Source organism: Elgaria multicarinata, chromosome 20 (assembly GCF_023053635.1).
Source record: "Elgaria multicarinata webbii isolate HBS135686 ecotype San Diego chromosome 20, rElgMul1.1.pri, whole genome shotgun sequence".
NCBI classification, from domain to species: domain Eukaryota; kingdom Metazoa; phylum Chordata; class Lepidosauria; order Squamata; family Anguidae; genus Elgaria; species Elgaria multicarinata.
In genome coordinates, this window is record NC_086190.1 from 1,412,710 (window position 1) to 1,435,334 (window position 22,625).

The following is a 22,625-nucleotide window of genomic DNA, read 5'->3' on the forward strand; positions in this document are numbered from 1 at the left end:
CCACACATCTCCCTAAAACTCTCCTCAGGGTGGGGGGCTTCCCTGCCTCCCCTGTTTAATCCTGCTGAGGCTTTGTCAGGGATGGAACTGGCAGGGATCCGGCGTCAAGAAGCCAAAAAGAAATGGCCCTTCATGTATCAAGTCAATCGCCCTCTGGGAGCGCTCGCTGCAGGGGCCTCTTGTGACTGCAGCTTGTATACATGGCTTTTGAAAGGGATTCGAAAGCAGCATTTCCCAGACTCCTGATTGCTGAAACCTGCTCTTATTCTGAATCAAAATGGAAAGGCTTGATTCTATGCTGGGAAGTCCAGCATGTTCAGCCCTCTGAGGAGCACCTGCCTGTCTCTCTGCATGACTCACTCACTCTGTGCACGCACTCCCAAGTCCGCCTCTGGCTGTGAGGTGCTTTGAATTAAGGGTAGCGCATGGCGCCACATGGCCCAGTTACGAACCTCCACATCATGCCTGGCTCGGCACTGTCACAAAGAAGGCCCCCGTTGCATCCAGTGTGGCTCTGCCTACCACCCGCTCAGTGTGGCTGGAGTGCTTGGCCCACTCCCCCACCAAAAAAACCTCCCAGTCTTCCCAATTACATCAGCAACTCAGCAACTTCCCCTAGGAATGTTAATCTTTCAAGACAATCATTCTCCACAATGGATTTCAAATCACAGTCATAAAAAGGAGCAGAGGAAAAGGGGGTTTCTGAATGATAAAGGGTGAATTTCAATTAAGGATCAATGGCACATGTTACTCCAGACTAAAATAAAAACTGACTTGGTGTTTGCCAAAACACAAATCTCCTGCGAATTTCTCTTTGAAAAGGGTGTGTGCTTCCCCCCACTTTTTTTAAAAAAATATGTTCAACAACTCACATTCTCCAGGGTAAAGGGAGAGTGGCGTTGTGTTTATAAAATGTAATTCCAAGGAGTAGATCTGAGCATATTGACATTATAGCAATAAAACAAGCACAAGTAGCAAGGGGAAATAATCCTTTTTTTCTTTTTCTTTTTTACAAAGGGCACCTTTGGCTCAGCATTTCTCTTATCAGGACTTTTCAGAATGGCTGCATTAGATAAATCGCTGTAAGGTGGCTCTTAGCCATGGGGCAGCCAAACCCCCACCCCAATGCCCTCCGTTTTCAGGAGGAGACAGCCCAGGCCATAAAGGCAAGACCCCAGGGGCAGAGTTCTACATGCTGACGCGTAACATGAAATGGAGGGTTCCCCCTCTCCTGGGGTCAGATGAGAGCCTAAGATGTGAAGAGCGCGCATGGGATGGGGTGCACTGCTAACCACACGGTGGCCACTCAAAAGGAATTGCCACGGCCGGATGAGCTTCCGTTGCAGCCAGCCAGTGTGCCAGCTCACACTCACTCCTTGATGGCTGCAATATCATAAATTGCATGTGTGAACAAGTTATCGTAGACCAAACATCACAGATCAAACTTCCATACTGCCTTGAACACCTGGCTTCTCAAGGGAGCTACTTTGCACACTCAGACGCAAGTGTTGAGGAATCTGCTGACGCCTGTGAATGCCAATGATGTACCTGCATGTGTGAACTAAATCACACCTTTAAGGAACACATCTTCATCGAGCTGCCCACCACAACTCCAAGATCTCTTCCTTGTTCAGTCACTGCCAGCTCAGATCCCGTCAGGTTATAGTAAAGTTGGGTTTTTTGGCCCCAACATGCATCACCTTACACTTGCTTCCATTGAACCGCACCTGCCATTTGGATGCCCACCCTCCCAGCTTGGAGGGATCCCTTTGGAGCTCCTCACAAGCACCTTTTGTTTTAACGACCTTAAATTCTTTGGTGTTGTCGGCAAACTTGATAATGAAGTGTGCCCCTGCAAGCAAAATGTTAATGAATCAGGACCCAAGCTGATAAAGAGCTGCTTCTCAGTTCATTAAGTCTGTTTGGATATTTTAATGTTGGGATTAGCATTTTACAGTGTGTGTGTGTGTGTGTGTGTGTGTGTGTGTGTGTAAGAGCGAAACAAAAGCATTTTGAGTGAAGGAGGCCAACCGGAGAAACCGTCTCTTGTCATGTCCTCTTTCAAAAGTCCAGCTTGGGAGTTGATGTCCATTACAGTGAGGAGACCAAGAAGCGTCAGGGGACGGCTGTGGTTGTAACGTATCAGCATGGTGAGAGAAAAGAGGGAATTTCTCTGCGCCTTTTCAGAGGAAACTCAAGGCATCACAACACCACCCATCAAGAAGTGGAGAAATCCTCAATGCATGGTGAGAAACCTTCTTGGGCACAAATATCCCTGGCGGAGTAGCAGTGGAAGGAAGCTTGGTCCAGTGGGTGCCCTAGAGAGGGGCCATAACTCAACGGTGGAGCCCCGGCTTTGCATGAAGAAGGTCTTAGGTTGGATCTCCAGCACCTCCAGGTACAGCTGAGACAAAGCCCCCCGACCAGAAACTACGGAGAGCTGCTGCCAGTCAGTGAGGGCAATACTGGGCTTGGTGGACCAAGGGTCTGGTTCAGTACAAGGCAGCTGCCTATGAAGAACAGCTCAGTGTGTCAAGCTCCCAAGACCATGAGACTGTGAGACCCTGGTGGCTGATGAGGCTGATGGAGCTGCATCAGAACCCCTCTCTTTCCTCTCTCCAGAACTTCCTTCCTGCTCCTGAGTGGAAAAGCTCATGTCCCACCTGGAGAAGGCAAAGTCTTTCCTTGCATTGCTGCCGATGGCACTGAAGCTAGAAGGCTCAAGCTCCTCCTCCAAGCTCAGCCCACCTCGTCCCCATTCCTGAATTCAAGCTCCTTGTTGTCCTTGTTCAAATGGGGAAACCGTGCAGCCAAAGGCATACTGCACCCCGTTGGCAAAAGCGTGGATGCATCTGTTTGTTTTCAAAATGGCCATTTTCAAAGTGTGCATTTTTCTAATGGACGCATTTCGTGAATGAGATTGCAAGCTGAGCTTCATCTGGAAAATCCACTCGTGTTTGTGTTCTGGGGTGCGAACATGGGCAAGGTCTGATGTTCAGCAGGATTGAAATCCCTACCCATGATGCCTGATGTCTCATGTTACCCAGATTCATTCATTCATTCATTCATTCATTCATTCATTCATTCATTCATTCATTCTAGTGAGGGCGTGAAACTACGCATCAACAGACCCATCACCCCAGTGTGAGTTTCCACTTCTCCACCAGACAAGGGCACATAGAATCATAGAATCATAGAATAGCAGAGTTGGAAGGGGCCTACAAGGCCATCGAGTCCAACCCCCTGCTCAATGCAGGAATCCACCCTAAAGCATCCCCGACAGATGCTTGTCCAGCTGCCTCTTGAAGGCCTCTAGTGTGGGAGAGCCCACAACCCCCACATGAATATCTCTCAGCGACAGTTGGTTGATGGTAACTTTCCCCACAACAGCTTTAGTTTTTATTGCCAACATTTTAGGAGTTTTCTGCTTTCAGAAGCAATGCGCATCATATTACCAAAGCCTGGAAAAAGCAAAGACAGCCCTCCTAGGAACCTATCTATGACCTTAAATTATTTATCCAGCGTTCCCTATTAACTTTCTTTAATGTCAAACAAAATGCCGATTCAGCTGCTAAAATAACAACAGGAGCAAACTATATATATATATATATATATATATATATATATATATATATATGCCTACCCCCCTTTCCCTCCCATATGTATGCACATAAGCACTGGAAGAATCTTCTCTTTCCTCGTCACTTGGTCACACACACATACACACACACACCACCCAACTCTCCTATCAAGGCCCACAAAGAATATAGCAGGGGAAAGCCTTAGCGGGACATTCATTTCGAGAAGGGACTTTAGGCAGGTTGAGCCGGCATTCTGACTGGGCCTTGGAGGGATGCGGTGACATCTACATTCAAGTGCATCCCTGTCACGGCTGAGGGCCTTAAACCCTCATCCTCAGAGGACTCTGGCCCCTTCTCCTCAGAAGAAGAGGCTTCAGAGGTAATGGGCAGGAGCAGGGAGAGGACTTGGCAATGGAAAGCTGACATCCAACGGAGGTTGCATTTACTGTCAGGTGTAGGCTCCGTGGAGGCCTTCCAAGCTGTAGTTAGATTTAATTAGAAGCAGTTTGGATTGTCAGAATCTGTGCAAACTTATCTCTGTCAGAGTTCTCACAGGGTAAATTCACCCTCCCTCCCTTGGCCAGGTTGGGGCTGTAAGACTTCTGTGGGAAACTAACAGAGTGTTTAGAAAGGTGGTGGTGGGACTTATTTACGGAGTCACTCAGATTGTGGCATTGTCTTGGTGGGCTGAGCAGTGCCGCTCTGTTTGGACACGGGGCCAGAGCTCCTGTCTGTCAAGTGGCTTTGAACAGGCCCATGCCTCCCTTTATAAGCTGGAGCAAAGACGTTGCTGGAGCAACTCATGGCCTGAAACCCCTCCGTGTTTGGATCTATCCTCGATTGGGACTTGGAAAGCACTCTGCACATGGACTCTCTCCTATTGGGGCTTTGGGTGACCTAAGGACTGCCAACTCTCATTTGTTGTGGATTGTGTGTGTTTGTTCATCCACAACTGAGTCTAAGGGTAGACTAGGGTTGATTTTTATTGTTGGACTTTTTATCTGCAGACTCAGGTGGCAGAGAGTTCTTGGGCCTGAGATTTTTACTTTCCCTGTGATCTTGTTTAGGCTGTCCCATTGTGATTGCCTGAAGGATCAAATCAGGAATCTTTCCCCTCCCTTGGTTGGGTTTGGAACCTGTTTTTTGGAACCGTTGAAATGGCAACTGGAAAACCAGGTTGCTATTGTACTGAGTAGTATTTTGACTGTACGTTATCTTGGAGACTAAAGCTTTCTGACCATGTATCAGATGTAAGTATTTCTGACGTGTGCAACTGTTAAGCTTTTTACCATGGGATTTCCTCCAATAAAAGAAGTCTCACTGATTGGGTGTTGTTCCGTGTCAGTTTGCCAGCACATGTGAATGCTGGCAGGAACGGGGCTCATGATATTAGCATCCTCAGACTCTGAGGACTTGGCCACGAGGAAAGCAGCATCCTGCAGCCACCCCCACATCCTCACAGCCTGAGGTAGCTAAAACAGGCCAGGCTCGTTTAGGAGACAAAATCAGTATGGAGGTACAGCCAATCAGGCTAAATACAGCTATACCCTTATTTAAACCTCAGTCTTGCTCTGCTCCTTGATGGAGCAACCAACAGACAACCCTCTTTGGCTTTCTGTGGTGCTGATCTCTGAGAAGACGGACCTGCCCTGACCCCTGCTTAAGATCTCATCCACAGCAGAAGATTGAAGCCAGGACACAGCGCAGGGCCTCAACAGAACCCCCAGCCTGGAATGGTACAGTCACCTCAACAATGAATCCACACGGCCCCTGCTCCATGCAGATGATCCACTTGTAGAGCACTCTGGGCTGGGGGCTGCTGCATGATGAAATTCAGCGTGCCTGTCTCTGTCTCCTCTGAGTAGCTCTGATCCTTATCAGCAGAAAAAGAAACCTTGCCTTCCTTCCGTCCTTTCTGCTTGCAGCTGATAAAAGTCTGGATAGAGCTGCACTGTTCACGTAGATAAAGGGTCTCCCTTTCTCTCACCAGTATTACCTGCCAGGGACATAATTACTTGGAGCATTTTTATAGCCTGAGTAGACGAGAGAAAGCAGCCGACTATCTATTCTGGTACTTGGGGGGAGGGGGGAGGGTCAACCTCTGAGGATTTACAAGGCAGGGCGAGGCAGGACCGTCAGCGGTGGAAATCCAGTTACATCTGGATCCTTGAGCTGTGGGTGCCACTCTCCCTCTCTGAGGCGCCAGGTTCCCCTTTCTTTCTTTCTTTCTTTCTTTCTTTCTTTCTTTCTTTCTTTCTAGAAGGATAACATTCCTGGCATATGTCACTCTCTTGTGTGACCAAGAGCAGGAACCCAGGGTGGATTATGTACAGATAGAAGCAGGGTCTGTTCTCAGCGATTGACAGGGACTTCTGATCGACAAAGCAAAGAAGTTGGGCTTCCGGGCCACAGCTGGCTGGGATCAGCAGGAAACCCCCTACCCCAGGGAAGCATTTACCATGCCCTGGACCCACCCGGTCATCCCCTTTCAGCTGTCTTTTATTAGCCAGGAGGGGTAAAGAGTCGAAAGGGCACATGGTCGGTCGCATTGCTGCATGTACCTCGTCCACGTCATCAGGGTGCCACGATCAGGGTGCCTTGTGGATCAGGGTGCCTCATGGACGAGGCGTCAGGGCTCCTCGTCCACGTCATCAGGGTGCCCAGTTTTGCATCCTGCAAAACTGGGCAGGTGGTGGATTGGAGCTGGGCTAACAACAGCATCACCATTCCCTGAGGAGACAAGGGATTTTGTCCTCAAAGTGTGATGCAAAAAGGTCACAGTGGGTTCTTATGGGGATCAGGGCCCCCATTCGCTGGGGGAAGTGTTAATAGCCCCCAGACTACCCAGAAGAGCTCTGCTGGATGCACCAACACACAAACGGCACAATTATGCGCTCTAGAGTGTGCTTAGTCACCTTTGCTTCAAGTCTGACGCCACTTGCGTTCTTGCCGACATGCAGCGTGTTTCATCGTTTGCACCTCCCCAGTACACCAAGGAGCAGAGTGGGCTTTTACAGTGCTTGAGAGAGCACTCAGGTGCAATCAAGTCCATGGCCCTTCACAGTTCACTGTTCCACAGGGAGACTACGGCCTCCACTGGCAAATCCCCAAGAGCATTCAGAAATCCATTGGATTCCGTCCAAACGGGTCCCCTCCCACCCTGGCAGGAAGGGAAGTAATGACCAGGAATTGGTCTGACCAACGACAATGTGGATACCTGGACTCCCCACCCCCACCCCCCAATTTTCAGATTCCTCATCTCAGAGAGCTTGGAGCAAAAACCAAATCAAGGCATTCATGTGGTGGGTTGATGATAAACTGAAACAGCCCCACGGTGGTCATGGAGGCCATAAAGTCCCGAGCTGGAGTTGCTGTTGTTTTTTGTTTTGTTTTGTTTTGTTTTGTTATAATTGCAAATAAAATTTAAAAATAACAAAACAAAAACAAGCTGTACTATGTAAAGGGAAGCAAAATGTCAGTTATTTAGATGATGATGATGATGATATGTTTGAGGGGAGGAAGGAATTTGGATGTTCAGCTTTAGGCAACAAAATGCCATGCACCATCTGCTCAGGCCCTGGTGTCACCGACTTTCATTTGCAATCTTTAATCTAGTATATAAACTCACTTTGCTCTCAGAGAAAACTCTGTCCTTCAAACTCTTGCCCCAGGGCCTTTAAATGATGGTTTTAATGAGCATCATTTATCCCCTTGTAGGAATGAAGTATATAACTTGCAGGATGTCCTGTTATGCAGCTACTTGATGCTCACACGGAAAGGCAATGGCACCTGACAGGGCCAGATCTGAGCAACGAGAGTCCAGCGTAGGTTGAACAGTCAAGTCTTAACAGGCAAGGTTGCAGGTAAGTAGTTCAACAAGCTAACGAAAGGCAGAAGTCTTCTTGTGTAAGGTCAGCTGAAAGAAGACCATGAAGAATTCAGAGTGAGCTTTCTTAGAATCATAGGAAGATGTTGTCTCAGCAGCAAGCTAAAGCAACGGAAGCCTGACGACAGCGTTCCTGGCATGAGCTCTTGGAGAGATGGAGGAAGATGGAGGAATGCAAGGCTCCAGGTTAAAGACTCTTTAAGGCTTCCACTTCATATGTCATAAAAGCATAGAAAGCTTTCAACTGGCTTCAGACTTTGTTAGAGAATGTTGTTGACGTTTATTCGTTCAGTCGCTTCCGACTCTTTGTGACTTCATGGACCAGAGCTTTCTGTCGGCCGTTGCCACCCCTAGCTCCCCCAAGGTCAAGCCTGTCACCTCCAGAATATCATCCATCCATCTTGCCCTTGGTCGGCCCCTCTTCCTTTTGCCTTCCACTTTCCCTAGCATCAGCCTCTTCTCCAGGGTGTCCTGTCTTCTCATTATGTGGCCAAAGTACTAGGAACTCTCCTAAGTGTTGAAATATCCAGCCTGCCGTGATCCTGTTGGGCTCCTGCTTCTGACCAGAACAGCAGAAGCATAGAATCGCCAAGCTGAACTGAACATTTAGGGAAATCACACTCCACAGGCAGAACCTCATCAGGATGCAAGCAGGGGCGTTAGCATGCTAGAATGCTTCTTCTCATCAAAATATAGCAGCAGCAGCAGCAGCACTGTGCACATGCAGGAGAAGCTAGGCTAGAAAGCATTCCCCTGAGAGGTTAGCTTTCCATAGGAAATGCGACCATCCACCCTGCTGTGTGGAATGACACAGTCCAAGAAAGGGTGTAGCACGTGATATTTCACCACTGAGGGTCTTCTCCCTGGTGGAAATGATGCAAATAGCGGCATTTCTCCTCCAGGAAGTCCCAGACCCATTTATGGTGGGAGGACCCTCTGTTGGGGGCCTGGGAGGCCCTGCTTTTCTCTCTCCCTCCCCCCCACTCACAGGGAGGCTGCTGGGTTCTCTGGGGACAGCCACGGAGGTGGACACCCCACCAGCACTTTTCTACCTGTAGCGTGTGCGTGAATTGGGTGCTCAGAAAAGCTCAGCCCTTTTCCGGAGAACTCTTCGGATGCTTGGGCACCCCACCAAATCTAAGGGGGATCCCAGGATGACAGGAAATTCTCCATGCATCAATTGCACTTTGGAAAAAGAAGACCAGGCAAGGTGGCACTCCAAACGCCGGGGACGAAGGCCTGGTTCAGGACGCTTCAGCACCAGCCTTTGTGAGCAAACCGCCCTTGTGAGACTTCCCTCCTGGCTGCTGCCGGGTTTGGGTCTGTTCTTTCTCTCTCTCCAGCAAGGAGAGAAGCAGCCATTTTCTCTTCTTCAGTGTGGGAGTTCTTGATTACCCAAGGAAGCAGAGGATGTCCAATAGTGAGGGGGGAATACATCACTGTTCCCAGCTAAATGGAGTACTGCGGATCTGCTAAGAAACCCTGCCTTTTATCAACAGTGCAAATAATGAAGATTCCATGCACTGAGGACAATGAAATGAGCCGCTGCACCGTTGATGGGGTATTTGTACAACTCTGTGAGTTATGTTGCAAAATCCAGCTCCATTAAAGATGCCGCACGCTTGCATTTGAGAGAGAGAGAGAGAGAGAGAGAGAGAGAGAAAGCCAGGCCACAAACAAGAAGCTGAGGAAGATCTCCAAATTAATTTAGAAAGCTCTTTGCCTTCATTTTTAGGTGAAAGAAAATGTAAAGTCAAGGGATTTTAAACAGATTTTAAGGGATTTTAAACAGAACAAGTCGCAGAAAACACAGAGAAATGTTGCCATTCAACCCAAGACACTTTTGGCTTCCTTCAGACTTCACTAGGTGCTTAGTCACCTGAGTAGAAACTCCCAAATTGGCTTCAAATGTATGCCTCTGATCAATTAATCTTTTATTGTAATAGCAGATTTTTTTATCATTGCATCATCATCATCATCATCATCATCATCATCATCATCATCATCCCTATTTGTGCTGTTGTTTTGGAGGAAGGATGGGGGTAAAGGAACTCTGAATGGATGAATAACTGAATTCTGGCGCAAACAGACTTGACCAGCACCTCTGGGATCAGAGTCCTCCTCTGCGTCTCACACTTCCCAAATTTTCTGATGTAGCTCTCAGTTCAAAGAGTGTTTTCAATATCAAAATAAATAAATAAAATAAAAAAATAAAAAATGCATATTTGGAGAGAAAATGTGTTTGAAACACCTATTTAAATTATTAACTACGTGCAATTTTTCATACATTTTTTAAAATGGTCAGTTACTGCAGAAATGGGACAGGACAGATGTATGCAAAAGTGCCACAGACTGCAAATGAACCGCCCCGCTCATGCCTGGCCTGGGAGACGGAGCTTTTTAGGCTGCAGGGTCAACCTGCCCAAGCATTCAGTGAATTGTTTGTTTATTTATTTATTTATTTATTTATTTATTTTATTACACTTATATACCACCGCCACAGCCAGGGCTCTCTGGGCGGTTCACAGAAATTCTAAAATTAAGATAAAAACGAGTATACAAAATTTAAAATTCTAAAACACAATTGACCCCAAAGTCCGACCTAGGCACACCAGACCTGATAAATCCTTTGCCCAGAAAGGGGGACCCTCTGGCCTGGAAGCGTGTCCCCCTGGGCCTGCCCTCTCCGCCACAAAGGAAAAGGCTCTCATCTCCCATCAGCCACTGATGGGAGATCAGAGCTTTTCTTGCTTTGCATGGAAAAAGGCTCCTTTTCCCAGAGTTCAGCAGGGTGTGTGTGGAGCACGTCTCTCTGATCAGCCGCTCAGCAGAGATCGGAGCTTTTCCCTGCAAGGGCAGGAAATGGCTGAGTGATTCAGTCCTGCCCCTTCCTTCTGAGCCTTGTCCTGCTTACGTCTGAGTAGCCATTCAGAAAGTTTGCCCTGCTTACTTGTGAGTAGACAAGATGATCATGCTTACTTCTGAATAAATATCCTTCTTACTATATAAACGGATAACATTGGGATGGGGTGTGTGGATTTTTAAGGCCTGGCTGAATTTTTAAACACCCCCCCCCCCCACACACACACCTGATAACTTCTCCAAAATGGAATCCAGCCCTCAGGCTGAAATCCTGGCCTCTTTGGCATATGTCTCTGCCTCTGGACCACTTGGGCAGCTAGCTGGCCAACTCTGCTAGATCCTGGAGCATGGCCCCGTCTGAGACACTTCGACCTGCAGATTGCATCTAACTCTGCATTTGGTCCATGGGGTGCAAACTGGGTAAATCCCGATCTAAAGCAAACCGAAACAAAATTCTCATTCCTCCTTAGGTGACATTCTCCATCGTTAATCAGTAATACCTGCACTGAGTCACCGGCTCAGCCTGTCATAGCTCAGAAAGAACAACCCAGAGCATACTGAATGGAGCCTCAAAGAGTACTTAATGTGTAAAGCACTGTGTCTTTTAACTGCTGACTCTCCATGGGTCAGAAATGCAAACTAATGCTTTGCTTTTAAAGAGGCAGGGAGCTCTGCCCAGCCTCGTTCCTGAAGTTCTGTAAAAGGTGGGCAGCCCCACGGCTAGAGCGCCTTCCACCGCTTGTAGCTGAAAGAGAAATGTAGTCAGTTATTGGGGGGGGGGTTGTTTTGTTTTTTAAAGTCATTTTAGTTCTAAGAACAAATATACAGAAATTATGGGAGTAAAATCCAGGTGGTGACTACATAATTCTTCCTAACTCTGTAATATTTTAATAACGCTTGTCAATAAATAACTCTTTGCCAAAGACGAAATGCTTAAAAGCTCCCTCACTTCCCACTTGGATTCTGCCTTCACTAGAAATGGATCCGTTTATTCTACTCTTTTATATGTAATTTTTCCAACGTATATTTAAACACCCCTGGGTTCCAGTGCGCCTTATTACATTTAAAGCCTTCAGATTGTAGCAGAAAAGGGTTCTGCTCAATAAAGCTTACAGCACACTGGATGTTTGATAGGTTCCCTTCCATTTTCTACCCCACAAAACACTTTTTCTAAATGCCATTAAAATTTAGCATACGCCATAATATCCAAGCTGCATTTATGCTGTGTTTAAGTCAATTGCCTTCTCAGGTTTTTATCTTCCCCACATGCGGCAGATGAAATAAAGTTGTGCTTCTGGCCTTAAAGGACAGAATGGGGAATGCGTCATTTTGGAAGCCGCATGGTGTAAGCACGTTTGGAGTGGCCCAAGGCGGTGGGGTGGGGTGGGCTGGGCCAGGCTTCGGCCATGTCTGGTGCTAGAGGCATGGGTAAGCATGGCTGAGCAGCTCCCGAGCGCCCTCACCCCAGCAGGGGCCACCGACAACGGCCCCCTGAAGTTGCTCGTCCTCTGCCCCGTTGCTGCCTGCTTGTTCTCCTGAATCTCACTCTGTCCCAGACAAAGGAAATGGTGAGAAGAAGGAGCAGCAGACACCACGGCCTCTAGTGGGAACCATGAAGAGGAAGACGAGGAGGAGCTGGTGACACGGGCAGTGAGGAGGTGGACACACTGAGGGAGGGCCCCACGGAGGACTCCAGCTGGCCCAAGGACCCCACCTATCCCGGCTGGTCAATGGTCCCCTTTCCCAAGAAAATCAGTAAAAGTTTCCTGCGCAACAGCAGTCCTTTCTGGTCCCAGTTCTGACTCCTAGTTTGGCTCCTGGCTCCAGCCCCTAGCCAAGCCCTGGGCTTCACAATGTCTGCAAAGCACACAGCGCAGAGCTGTTCCCTTGTGTGCCCGGAGTCTTTTGCAAAAAGAATGATGGTACATGATGAAGAAGGGTAGCAGGAGCAGTCAGAGCACCCACAAGGCTTCCTGATACATGAAACACAAAGACAGAAGGAGCATGGCGAATCTCGCTGGAGAAGGAGCTTCACAACCTCAGTGCCAATGCAGAGAAGTCCCCGTCCTGTGCAGCCACCCAATGGCAGCACATGAAGCAGAGTCTAAATATACAGGGGGTGGGATGGCCTTGGAGGTATGGTGGGTCGAATTTGAAGTTACTGCTTGGACAAAACATCCGAAGAGAGAAGCAAAAAGAGTTTTGATAAGAGTCTTGGCCATGTTGTTAGTGCAATTATTATTATTATTATAAATTCAAGTGCATTTATGTAAAAAAAGTGTAATCACTCTTCAAGTACTTGAAAGGTTGTCCCACAGAGGAGGGCCATCATCCCAGAGTGCAGGACACAGAATAATGGGCTCAAGTTACAGGAAGCCAGATTCTGGCTGGACATCAGGAAAAACTTCCTGGCTGTTAGAGCAGTACAACAATGAAACCAGTGACCTAGGGAGGTCGTGGGCTCTCCCACACTAGAGGCCTTCAAGAGGCAGCTGGACAGCCATCTGTCAGGGATGCTTTAAGGTGGATTGCTGCATTGATGGCCTTAGAGGCCCCTTCCAACTCTACTATTCTGGGATTGTATGATTCTATGATCTTAACTGAAAAGTAGCAACCATGTCTACCCTTGATGTCAACCCTGTTTCCTGGAGCGTGAGCATGTCCACACAAAACCAATGTTTCCAATCCATGAAAACTTGAGGTCAGCTTGGAATTTTGAGGGAAGCAAAGGAATCCCATTAATACCCACAGCATTTGGTAGGTGTGTGTGTGGGAACAGGGAGGATTTCCCCAGGTGTCTACTACAATCTGGTGATCTTTGCCCACTGATCCATGAGCTCAGCCAAAGTGCCACATGGGCGCTCTAATGGGATCTGGCAGAAGGAGCGCGGCAAAGAACATCCTAGGTCAAACGGAAGGGCCTGGGTGATGCAAAGTTCACTTTTCTGCCTGGTTTTGCACCGGGTGAGTTGCTGGCTGGCTGGCTGGCTCTCACCTGGGGCTCTGTTCTTTACAGCAAATTGGGCCTTTCTTTCAGAAAGAAATAATTACTCTCTGAGGAGCAGGGAGCTGGTCATGAATGCTGATATGACAAACAATGTCACCTTGTCACTCAAAGGAGGGCTACGGCGTGGAGCTTGGGCGCCGTCCAAAAGCAGGTTTCGTTCTCATAATGGAGGGTCACCTCTCTATAGAATTTGTTGACAGTTTCCAAAATGACACAGGAGAAAGGCCCCGTCAGCGGTTTTCCCCCCCTTAAAGGGAAGAGGAGAGATTGCCAATGGAGGACAGGGACCGGAAAGGACAGCGAGAAGAGAGGATGCAGGCAAAGGTTACATTTTGCATAAATTGAAAAAGAGGTGATGGGCAGCCGAGGGCCGAGAAAGAAATGATACAGGTGAACTGAGACGCTGGACTCTGGATGCAGCTGAACACCAATGTTTATATGTAAATAAGTGGCATTATTTTGATGTTTCCGCTTCTACCTTTGTCAGTAGCTCTGTAAGATTTCAAGCCAGGCACTGTGAGCCAAAGGAACAGTTCAATGGATGCCAAAGGTGGAGAGAATTCTCAAGAAGGGCACTGCTAATGCAAAAGCACAAGAGAGGTTTTAAGAGAGCTAAATTAGTAGGCTAAGAGTTAAAAAAAAAATCCACCAAATTAAGGCAATGGGGTGTTTGGATATTCAGTTTGACTACCCAAATGGACACATTTCTTCCTATTTGGGATGGAAAGAACTTGAGATTTAAAAGACACAAAACGAACTGCATGTCGGAGAAAGCAAAAAAGTTGGATGCATTTTTCTACCCTGGAAATATTCCCAAGTCTGAAAGATTATGCTTAGAAGTTATATCTTTTGGAGCATTTGATGCTGATTTGCAACCCAATTGCAATGAGAGGTGAGGCAATTTCACATTAAACAGAACATCAACCGTCAGCTTGAATAACCGGTTGCCTGATGTTTGACTTGAGATGACCACAGCCTTAACTAATTTTAAAGCTCTCTGTGTTATCCACCACTTATTTACATCTATCTATCTATCTATCTATCTATCTATCTATCTATCTATCTGAGTCTGCTTTTACTGAAGGGACCCCTGAAGACAAAAGCTCAACTGCCCAGGTAAGCCGGTGAGCCAAAGAAGTCTCCTTTCTTCTCTAGAAACAGCACTTTGTGTACTTTCTGCTTCAAGTGGCTTCAGGTGCCTTTATTTTTAAATCAATACAACCCTTTTCCTGCAGAGGAGAAAATAAAATTGTTTGCTGTGACACCACTTAAGAAAAACATTCTTTTCCCCAAACTAAGTTATTATTTTCCTTTTGGAGGCTTTAAAACCTCGCCATTCACTTCAGGATGTACGATATCAAAACCAGACTACCTCGCAGGAGAGCGCGACGCTGAAATGTTTCCAGATGTCTCTCAACATATTGATGTAACTGCAAATGTGCAGATTCATGTTTTGCAAAGCATTGAAATTTGTGCTCAGCAGTGAGACCTTTTGCTGTGTGTGTGTTTTAGCACCAAAACAAGCAAGGAGAGCCTACGTGCTTTCGAGACATCATGGCACCATTGATCCCTGTGGAGAGCCCCAGCCGTCCCTGATGGGCCACATCCCACGCTGATGTGGGGCAAAGAGGGCGGCTGAATCTTGAGGTACACTACGACTGCTAAGACTTGGGTGGCTCAGTCAGGACTGACCTGGGGGTGATTCACACATTAATTTATACACCCCATATACACCCCTGAGATCTGCAGAGGAGGCCTTTTCGGTCATTCCATGTCCACTAGAAGAACATCAGGTAACAGCATGGAAGTGTTTTTAATTCACTGCCAGGAGAACGTCTTTGGGGAGTTTATTCCATAAGTCGGGTGCCCCCCCCTGAGAAGCCCCCCCTCTCTCTCTCTCTTGTAGCCACCTGCCTAGATTCCTTTGGTGAGGACACCTAGAGAGGACCTCTGAAGATGACTGAGCAACTACATGTGAGAGGAGTCATGCCTCTCCTCCCACATATAATACACAGTTCCCTCATTAGGGTGCTGAGGACTAGAAACTTTTCTTTTTATTTAAGGGAAGTAACACCATGGAGCCATTTTGATTGAACCTCTACCCACCCCAGCGGTGAATTCATGGTCATGCCTGGTGGTGCAGGTAAGGCTGCCTGCAACTTCTCCTGAGTTGAAGCAAAGGCATAGAGATAGCCGAAAGTTACGATATCTTTGAAGGGAGCAAAAGAGAAATGATATCCCCCACCCCACCCTGGAAATCGGTGTTAAAGCAAAAGATCAAGCAGAGCTCCCCGTGACAGATGGCGCTCCCTCCAAAAGGTCAGGCCTTGGCTCATTCTGCGATTCATTATTTATTAACAACCTCTCCGACATTAACGTGACGCCCGTTGTCTGCCGCTATGCAGATGATGAGGCCTGATTTTATAGTTCAAGGTCTCCCATACAGGTGTAGAAGAAGGGAATACTGACAATGTAATCCCAACATGGACGTGGTGCCAGGTGCCAGGGAAGCGTGGCTTTGGGCGGCAGGAACATCCTCCCCCAGCCAACAAAAATCCTCCCCCCGACACACACACACACACACTATGCACACACAAAGGAAGAGAAGGGACCGTGTGAACATGGCTCAACTCTTGGACTCTCTTTGTATCACGGTGCCCGTGTTTTTCTGGAAATCGCTTAGAAAGCACGGGGCATCGAGTGGAATAGAAAGCAGCTCAAATAGATAAACTCTTGGCTTCACATCCTTTTCGCAGGCCCTTGGGAAGCCGCCATCTCTCGTCTCAGGCTCCCATCTCCAATAACGAGATAATAACATTTTGTGATCTAAAAAGCTGGCATTTGCCAGTTGGGCAGTATACAAATCTAATAAATAAATGAATAAATAAATAACGGGACGGCTGTAAGACTGACCGAGATGCATCAGAACCTGCCTGCACCTTGAGGTCGGACTCGGCTTTCTTGTCTGCTAGGAGAGATCCATCTAGCAGCTGCCAGAAACGTGGTGGCCCCACATCTATGTGGTCCCCTCTTCTCCCATCTTTGGTTGCTTTCAAACATTCCCTCTGGATGGATTCTGTTCAACTTCCCGTAATTTACCACTTATGTTTATGCTGTCTGAATGGACCCCAGTGATGTTGGCTACACGTTGTTGATTTTACCTGGTGTTCAGTTTTAATTTGTATTTTCTATTTTTATTGTAATTGGGTGGGATCCAGACTTAGGCATAGCTAGAGTAGAGTAGGAATGAATGGGACTTAGTCATGATTAATTTAAGTCTCACTGATTTCAGTGGGACTACTCTAGCTAGATCTAGATCCAACCCCTTGTTTTTATCTATTGTTGGAGACACACATACCCCACACATACACTTAATACTGCCTAGGATTAATACGGTTTAATTAAATGCTTCAGCTTCCATTTCCCTCAATAACACAGTTGAGATTTCAAATAAACGGTGGAGTCCAGAAGACAATTTTAGGATCTTTCTGGACTGAAATAACTGCACATGTTTAGCCTGGAGAAGAGAAGGCTGAGGGGAGACATGATAGCACTCGTCAAGTCTTTGAAAGGAGGAGGGCCAGGACCTCTTCTCGGTCATCCCAGAGTGCAGGACATGGAATCATGGGCTCCTGTTAAAGGAAGCCAGATTCCGGTTGTACATCAGGAAAAGCTTCCTGACTGTTAGAGCACACGACAATGGAACCAGTTACCTAGGGAGGTGGTTGGCTCTCCCACACTGGAGGCCTTCAAGAGGCAGCTGGACAACCATCTGTCAGGGATGCTTTAGGGTGGATTCCTGCATTGAGCAGGGGGTTGGACTTGATGGCTTTAGAGCCCCCTTCCAACTCCACTATTCTATGATTCTATGAACTTTTTATGCGAAAAGGGGGGGGAAGCTCGCAATCAGTACAAATTTGAGCTGGAACAATCTTCAGACAGAACTGAGAGAACTTCAACAAGCTCATGTTTTGCTGGTTTGCACATCCCCACTTGACCCTGCGGGACCCACAGGGAAGCCAGAGTGGGCACTGCACCCCCCCGTCTCCTACCGCCAAGGCACCTCAAATCCCTTTGGAATTGGCCTGCCTACAGCCCCCTCCCGCTTTCCTTTTTGGCAGCTCAGAAAGAACCCCGACCCCCCCCTGAGGGTTTACCTTTAAAAGAAGAAGAAGAAGAAAAAATCCCCTTTTGAGTTGTAACGGCCTGTAAGAAATGAGATCCTGAAAGTAAGAGAAGGACGGGAAACCAATTTGCCTCCCTCTGTTACAGCGGGGGAAGAAACTGTGAATTGTCGCATCTGCAGGGTTATCTCCAGAGTCCCAGCGAAGGAGGTGGGTGAAGGAGAGACGGATGGACAGACGGCAGAGCCCCCCGCAGCCCCTCTCTCTGAACGAGTAATGGGGACGAAGAGACTTTCCCCGCGGCCAGACGCATGCCTTGGCCAGGGGCCCCACATTTCTCAACGGCACGAGCCCATTAACTACGGCCTCCGCTCTGCCTGCCCCAAAGACTCGCCAAACTACGGCTGGATTTATCGCCCCAGTAAAATGACCCTATTACTCGCCGCACTAAAGTTCCCTTTGCACAGAGGCAGAGGGGCTGTGGAGCAACCAGCCCATGCCGGATTGCAAACGGAGGTGGATTATGACAGCAACGGAGATGTTGAAAGTTCGCCTAATCCGACACTGAGCAACTTTTCACTCTGACCGTAACGGCCCCTCCCCTCCCCTCGCCCCCACCCCTCCCTCCTGAGCAGTGGAGGCAGCCCCTCGCCCCAGAGCCTCGCCCTTTCTCCTGGTCATCCCGACCTGCAACACTGCCCTCGCTTCCCCGTGGGCCGTGAACGGCCTTGCCAGGAAGCCTTCTTCTTGTGGTAGTTGCTGCTCTGAATATAATGCCATTGATGGCCACACTGCTTTGCCAAGTCTAAGAGGAGAAGATGGGGGCCTAAGCCAAGGTTCTTGCAGTTGAACTTTCATCATGCCACGAAGGCTGGAATCGAACCCTGGGCCCTGATTGCTGCTTCATAGACGCCAAAGGTCCAGGGGAAACCAAGGCAAGAGCGTTCGGTGGAGCCTGTCAGCGTAAGAACGTCAACCTGGACCCCTCAAGCCCCATGGCCCCTCCGTCTAATCCACGCATGGCTCTTTCTATGTTCTTAACCCAAACAAGCACCTCCCTTGCGGGGAAAGGTTGCAACATCTGCGACTGTTTGGCTTAGAAAAAAAAGTGAGTGGGCGCGACAGGACAGGGATGTGCAGAATTGTGCGTGGGCGTGGAGAAAGTGGATGGAGTGCTGCTGGGCTCGTGTCCTACATGTGGGTTTTTCCTGTGGGCATCTGGTTAGCCACTGTGTGAACAGAATACATCAGAAGAGCCCTGATGCTGGATGAGTCCACCTTGAATGCTGGACTAGATGGACCCTCGGTCTGATCCAGCATCATTGCTCTTCTGATGTTCTTATTGAAACACATTGATATCCCACCTTTTTTTCTCTTACAAGGACCCCAAGGTGGCTTACGTAATCCCCCTTCCCCTCCATCTTCTCCTCACAACAACCCCGTGAGGTAGGTTAGGCTGAGAGTTTGTGACTGGCCCAAATCACCCAAGTGGGGATGAGAAAGTCCCAGCCCAGCATGTGAAGAACTACATCACAGCGGCCCTCACACTGGCTGAAGAACGGTTAGACTTTACTGAAATATTAGGTTTACTGAAAAGCTGGCATTCTTAATAAGGACGGGAAGTTGGCACCGGGGAGTTATCCTGCAACGGAGCTCCAGGCCCAGCCTGGGCACCAAGGGAAAACAAGGCGCTGGTCGAAGGGTGCGCGGGCAGCTGTGGGTGCTGATGGTGATGGCAGAGCTGGAGAAATTAGGGTCGCCGGAAAGATCCTAGAATCGTAGCGTTGGAAGGGGCCTAGAAGGCCATCGCGTCCAACCTCCTGCTCAATGCCGGAAATACATGCACCCAACATGGGAAGGAATCAAGAAGTAGGGATGCAAAGAGAAAGCAGGGAAAGACCATCAAGAATGTAGCAGAAAGGAGAAGGGGCTTGTGTGTGTGTGAGAGAGAGAGACTGACCGACCGACCGACCGACCGACCGACCTTGTAGGGATTTAAGCTGCGGCTACATGGACGCAGGATGCAATGGGCAGTATTCAATGGTGTCCTTCTGCAAACTCAAATAGCGCTAGTGGCTCTCCACTGAATCTTTCTCTTGCCCAAGCAGGTGGCACATCATGTTTGCACAGTGGGTTGCATAATTAGTGGTTCAACGGTGGTGGTGCAAAAGCAGCTTCCGTTAGATTCTCCTCCTGCGGATAGTTCAGAACCTGCCGCCCGCTAGCAGAACATCATTTGCACCAGCAGAATGACTCAGTTGGACACTGTGCAATACGTTCCCGTCACAGACATTTCTGGTGCATTAAAATGTGGATGATGAGGGAAGGAGGGGGCTTGTATGCTATCTGTAATGCCCACCCACCCACCCACAACATGCACATAAGCAACTTCCTTGCCTTCTCTCTTCTGTAGGTTGAAAACAAATTGTCTTTCCGTGGGGGAAAAGGCATCAAGACCAGCCTTGGGAGTCTAAACAGTAAGCAGCACCTGAATTTCATCTACTCCCTCTCCACACAATACAGAAGTTATGCAAGGAGCCCACTACCATTAGGCGTGATGGGCACCACCAGTTCAAAAGATTTTTAAAAGGGGGGGAAGATGCATTCACAGCGGAGGAGAAATCTAGCCATGGTGATTGGCCATGACGGCTGCGTAGAGCTTCTAGGTTTAGAGGCAGTCTACCTTGGAGCAGTACCAGATGCAGGAGACAAGCAACAGGGTTGGGATGTTGTTCCCAGGTCCTGCCCATAAGCTTCCCAGGGACATCTGGTGGGAAACAGGATGACAGATTCAAGGGGCCTGGCTCTAAGTTTGTTGCAGGTCTTGGACAAGGCACTTTCCATTGGCCCCTCCCTCGGTGAGGCTACTTTCCAGATGCCTTTTTCACTGTCTCCTCCTCCTCCTCCTCCTCCTCGCTTGCTTGGCAGGCAGAGAGCGCCAGGGAGCCAGGAGGCCTCAGTGTCTCCTGTTCCTCCTTCTTGCCACCCCCCCTCCCTGCCAGGGCCAGATTCAGGTGGCAACGGTGAAGAGAAGGGGCAACTCCAGGGGACTCTGCTGGCATGGGGGCCCACGGCACGTGCCCTACGGTGCTACCTTTGAGGCCAGCCCTGTCTCCTCCCCCCACACCCCAGTCTGATCCAGCAGAGCTGCTGTTCCATTTTTATAGACTGAATAATGGTTCTGAGGAACATTTGGGATCAATTATTCAATCTGTTTGTTTTGATAGACAAAGTAGTATCAGCAGGATAACAGTCTAAAGAAGAAAAACACGACGTGTTAATCTGTGCACTGTTTGCTCATTTCATTCTTTCAGTTGTTTACTCTAGCACATGTACACACACACACACACACACACACACACACACACACACACGGTCCGTGCAACATCTCAAGTGTCTTGTTATAGCAGAGACCCAACTGAGGCAGGAGCATTGCAGCCAGGCTGTTTACACGGAAATGCTCAACCGATTCATCTTGGAGGAAGCAAATTCCTCTGACTTTGTTCACCAGCTGCAGGGGTGAGCTTTCAGTAAAAAACACACACACACACACACACACACACACAGAGAACGGACAGGCAGCTGTGATGAAAGATGATCAGACTAAATGAAGGCCTAGGAAATGGTGTTAATTAGTTAAAGGACATCCCCCCCATCTCTATCTGAAGTTAGAAGATGACTCATTTTGTGATAAATGACCCCATGGTTGTGGCCGGAGGATGATCACTACGCAACCATGACGAGATCAATAATAATAATAATAATAATAATAATAATAATAATAATAATAATAACAACAACAGTGTAAGAAGTAGTCAGGCAAAGATAAGTTTATTACTAATTATGAGCGGCTTGACATGCCTCGACTCCTCATAAAATAAATGAAGTCCATTTTTAATATCTGCTGGCGTGACTTCAAGATAATAGACAAATTTGCTTCAAGGTCACATCTCATTTGTCAAGTCAGGAGTTTTAACTCCATGCACAGAAACCAACAAAGGATTCCACTTCATATTAAATTTAACCATGAATACATTAGCAAACCTGACTGAGTTTCCTTGATGCCTTTGTCTCTTGAAACAATTTACAAAAGCTTGAAGAGCTCTTCCATGGCAGGGAACAGAACCTCAAATCCCCCCCTCTTTTTTTTGACACTGAGGTAGGAATAAGACCCCTTCCCACAAACAGTGGAGTGAAGCTACATTGTTTGTGTTCGAGGTGGGTCTTACTGGGGCATGAAAGGCAAGAAAGATATGGCTGCAAGAAAGGCAAATGCTATTTTGGGCTGCATTAATAGAAGTATAGCTTCCAAATCACGTGATGTACTAGTTCCTCTCTAATCGGCCCTGGTTAGGCCTCATCTAAAGTACTGCGTCCAGTTCTGGGCTCCACAATTCAAGAAGGACGCAGACAAGCTGGAGTATGTTCAGAGGAGGGCAACCAGGATGATCAGAGGTCTAGAAACAAAGCCCTATGAAGAGAGACTGAAAGAACTGGGCATGTTTAGCCTGGAGAAGAGAAGATTGAGGGGAGACATGAGAGCACTCTTCAAATACTTAAAAGGTTGTCACACAGAGGAGGACCAGGATCTCTTCTCGATCCTCCCAGAGTGCAGGACACGGAATAACGGGCTCAAGTTAAAGGAAGCCAGATTCCGGCTGGACATCAGGAAAAATTTCCTGACTGTTAGAGCAGTGCGACAATGGAATCAGTTACCTAGGGAGGTTGTGGGCTCTCCCACACTAGAGGCATACAAGAGGCAGCTGGACAACCACCTGTCAGGGATGCTTTAGGGTGGATTCCTGCATTGAGCAGGGGGTTGGATTTGATGGCCTTTTAGGCCCCTTCCAACTCTGCTATTCTATGATTCTATGATTCTATGAGATGTACCCTTTTCACTGCTGGAACGTTCATGAGAGGCTGAGAGACTACATGACGGTTGGAGGAGGAATCCAGTTAGTCCCACGTTCCTCTACAAACATGCCCAGTTTGCCCCTCTCAGACCGAGAGGCAAATAGGAACAGTCTTGCTTGCCAAAATCCATACTTTTCAGAATTCTGCAGTGCAGTTTGCAACTCAAAAATGTGCACAAAAATGTATATATTAACTGTTTTCTGTTAGGAGAACCCTTTCACGACCGTTCCCTTTGGGTCTGACCATGGAAC

The 22,625-nt window shown here is 47.9% G+C and overlaps 1 protein-coding gene across 1 annotated transcript in view; it reads right to left on the reverse strand.

The window, feature by feature from the left end:
* The window catches only part of CAMTA1 (calmodulin binding transcription activator 1), a 696,337-nt gene that overhangs the window by 287,868 nt on the left and 385,844 nt on the right, over positions 1–22,625 (reverse strand). The gene's annotated exons all lie outside the window — the stretch shown is intronic.